The sequence below is a fragment of the Nelumbo nucifera genome, chromosome 4 (genome assembly GCF_055504915.1).
Source record: "Nelumbo nucifera cultivar China Antique chromosome 4, China Antique-T2T, whole genome shotgun sequence".
Taxonomy (NCBI): domain Eukaryota; kingdom Viridiplantae; phylum Streptophyta; class Magnoliopsida; order Proteales; family Nelumbonaceae; genus Nelumbo; species Nelumbo nucifera.
The window spans coordinates 58,445,894-58,450,053 of NC_142652.1; the positions used below are offsets into that span (position 1 = coordinate 58,445,894).

General features: G+C 41.4%; 1 pseudogene across 1 annotated transcript; it reads right to left on the reverse strand.

The window, feature by feature from the left end:
- Window positions 1-1,788: 1,788 nt before the first annotated feature.
- On the reverse strand, window positions 1,789-3,857 carry LOC104589565 (transcription factor TCP7 pseudogene; annotated as a pseudogene). Its single transcript, XR_016085894.1, has one exon. The product of XR_016085894.1 is annotated as a transcription factor TCP7 pseudogene (transcript).
- Window positions 3,858-4,160: the final 303 nt, after the last annotated feature.

Genomic DNA, 4,160 nt, shown 5'->3' on the forward strand with positions numbered 1-4,160 from the left:
GAAAATAGGTCTTCAATTACCTCCCATAAAGTAAACTTCTGAACAATAAGTAGCTTTGCTACTTCTTACTGAGTATGCCAACTTTTAGCAAGACCTATACTTAAGTATGAAATATCAGTTTGAAATTCAATTCTCATCATTCAAAAGCTAAAGAACCTACTCTGGTACTTCAGGCATCGTTTCTTGGTAGGAAAACATTTAGGGCAGTCACTTGGAAAGCCTATCTTTCAATTATATTAGTAACTCATAAAGTAAATAGTTTTTGAACTGAAGATCATAAATGCCCATACCAACCAAAATGAGTGCCATCTCTAAGACATTACTTTTTCATCTTTTCATTTAGTTTAATGCCTACTTTTAAGGATGTTACTAACTCAACTCAAGATGTGAAAATAATTTTTGAAAGGAAGAATCTGCAGCTTTCCTTAGTGCCTAATTAGTGCATCCCAATCACATGTAAAAACAGGATGCCCTTACATGTTTCCCTTGTTCCCCACTAACGAGTTATCAAGCATGATAAATACCATATGTTTGGAAGAGAGCATGTAGTAAAGGCATTTTTCAACACTAATCATTTTCAACTGGAGACTTCATTTTTTGGAAGTTGGAACACTGATCTAACAATGTTTATAGATTAAATCATTAAACAGGGTATAAATCGAACAATATGCATAAGTATCATTTTCATGTTAATAGCTGTATGTGTATTTGGTCTTAGTGTGCACTACTAACAAATTTGAGATTTTCAGAGAACACCAGTACAATACAAAATGGCAGTTTGCAAAATGGTTGAAATCCATGGACTAGCCACTCTGTTTTGCTACAATACTTGGCTCACTTGAGCAGCATTGGAACTTCTGAAATGGTGAAAGTCACAAAGAATCCATCTGGCACCACACTAAAGTCAAACAGAAATTCAAAACCCTGTTGAATCCACGAAATACAAGATAGACAAAATCCCATTTTTGTTTAATTTGGGATGAAGTATGTGATTATTGGTTCAAACTTGGGATCAAAATAATAAAGATTATCAGTTCAATCTGTACAACTCAAACCAGATTAACAGGCACCACACTAAACTAATTGAAATTCAAAACCCAGTTGAATCCACAAAGTACAAGATAACTAAAATCCCATTTTTGTTTAATTTGGGATGAAGTATGCGATTATTGGTTTAATATGTACAACTCAAACGAGATGCTGGGCTGTCCAAACCAGCCAGGTTATTTACACATTTGTTTCCTCTGATGATTTTGCACACAAAGAATGTCTCCCCTTATATTAGTTGATTTTGCACACAAAGAGTGACTAGGAACATGATATTAAAGTTCCAGAGTTTGTTTTTTTTTTTTTGATGAATATTAAAGTTCCAGAGTATTAGTTGCTTTTAATTTATCGACTTTGAAATTTATTGATTTTGATTGAGAAAATATAGTCAATTAGTTCTCTTTTTACCATCAAATTGGAATCTCATCATAGATTCGATGGATATGTCCCAATTTTGATTAAAGAGGATCATGAACTGCTCTAATAGTCATCATGGTTACTTGAGAAGTGCAGTGGATAAAGATAGAACAAAAAACAACTCTTAAATTAAACATGTTAGAAAATTTTAGGCACTGCAAAAATCATATGAACCAAAAAAAAAAGGAAAAATATATAAAAGTGGATATATTAGTAAACCATTCAATAACAATTGCATAGAAAAGAAGAGGCTGATAGAATAAGTTCATATTTACAATAATCAGAGAAACACAACACACAATCCAAATGTTGAGTGATCAAAGATGAAAGAGAGAAACAGATCAGTTTTATTCACACTGCAGGCACCCCAAACAATTCATTACATGCAGAAGAACTCATTATTTCCATCCTATAAATCTAAGAAAATTGCAAAAAATACAGATGAAACTTAAAATAGAGATCTTACAGGCATGAACCAGGAGCTTTTCCACAGTATTCTCCCTAAGTTCTCCAGACCAGCGTATAGAGCATGAGATAAAAAGAGAGCAAGAGATAACCCCAGACCCCAGTAACAAAGACTAACCATGGTAGTCCAACCTCATAAGCCACAAAACCTCCCAATTCTCTTCTATCACAAGCCAAAGTAGCAGTTCTGAAACACTATTCTTCAACCAGGATCACCAGGAGAGAATTCAAGCCCTGAATCCAATCACATTGAAAATACTGATTTCTTCGCCACCTGGTTATCAATCGCTATAATAACCAAGCTCCTGCATCCAATTCCCAAGAATAATGATTCATTGCCGCAAGAGAGTGATCTCAGCCACTTCTTTGAAACAAAATCTGCACGTCTCCAGCTTATTACCAATTCAGTCTTCAATTCAGCATTCATGGTCTGCCCAAGGTAGCAATCAACGACCATTCTTCCCACGAAAACAGAGAATGAATGCATCTTTGCATTTTCAGGTACAAACAGGAGTTCCTTCAAATTCAACCAAAACCATAAGCCTGAAATTCCTCCTCCAATTAGGCGTCTATATGCAAAGATTGTCGGCACATTTATAAACCCTAGTTCCTTACTTAACAAAATCCCAAGCCTTAAAAAACAAAAAGAAGATTGGAAAAAAACTAAACCGTAATTTTGACTGAAGAGAGAATGATAAGTAAGAAACGTAGTAAAACCCTAATCCATTGAAATTCAGAATTCATTCAAATTTCACAAACCCTAATTTGTTCCTTGAATCACCCAAACTAAAAACCTTAACTGTAACCCTAGAGTTTTCCTCATGAACACACACGGAATCACACAACCAAAATCAACGAGGCTCATCCTCTCTCCTCCCCGACGACGCCGGCGCAGCAGACAACGAAGCCAGCAAATTCAGATGCCCCTGTGCAATCGGAAGATAATTCCCAACCCTTGCCGCCGATGCCTCACCGATCGGTTGCTGTGGAAACCGCCCCGTCATCGACGGCTGCGACGCCGCCGCCACCGCGGCCTGCGCCTGCACAACCATTTCCTGTGCAGCTGCGAAACTCCACACCTGACCGAAATCCGGCCTCGCCGGGACCGCCCAGAACCCACCAGTGGGCCCCACAGCAACTGCGGCTGCGGTAGCATCATCCTTTCCACCGTCATCCGCATCATCGTCCGTCCTGAGCCGCTTACCCAGTATGAACGGTGTAGGCCCCAGCAACGGAGGCGTGGGTTTCTGATCAAGAGCTGCCGAAATCGACGTTCCCGATGAACCTCTAACCGAGACTGACACGGACGAGAAGCTCGCAGGAGTGGTCCCAGTACCGGTGGCGGCGATAATGGATGGCTCAGCTTGACGAAGTAGCCACTCAATCGTCTGACCATCGGATTTATGACCCAGTTCTCTAGTTAGCTGGAAGACCCTAGCTGCACAGATGATCGGCATGCGTATGCGCCGCCCTCGTCCGTCGACCTTGCTGTGCCGGTCCTTCGACGGGGGCTTCTTCACCGCCAGAGCTCCATTACTGGGTATCTGCTGTTTCTGCGCGTCAATAAGCGCCCCGTTAGTCCCACCGTTATTCGCTCCCTCGGTTGTAGACATCGCTCCTCTGTGTCCTGCGTGTGCTTCTGTCTTGCGTGTAGAGATGGACAGATAGAGAGAGAGAGAGAGAGAAGATGACTGAGGTTGGTTTAGCTTTGCTGATACGAGCTGGTGTGCGCTTGTCGACGTGATCGAAGCTAGAGAGGGGGGGCTTCTAAAAAAATCGAAGCTACAGAGAGAGAGAGATGGGGTTGGGTTTGGGAGGAAAAAGAGAAATCTAATCATTGAGTAGCAGGAGCGGGTGGAGACAGGCGGAAGGGCACATGGGGTGGTGGGGCCTACTCGCATAACCCCACCTCACCCCTCTCTCTCTCCGGTCACCACTCACCACTCACCACTCTTCTTATCTATCTCTTTCTCTCTCTAAAACACTGTAGAACCCTGTCACTCTTTCCCTCCTCCTGTTCCGGTGATGCAGTTAGTCATCAGAAATTGACACCTGGTTGACTGCGAAATTACGGAAAAGCCACCCAGTTCCTCTACCAGGGATCATTTCGCCCAATTTTTTACTGTTTTCGAACTTCGATGGAGATCACAAGGGGGAGAGCGATGCAAGGGAATTTTGGTCGTTTCAGGTCGGAACGATGTGCTATTAATTGTTTGACACCGCTGTACCAT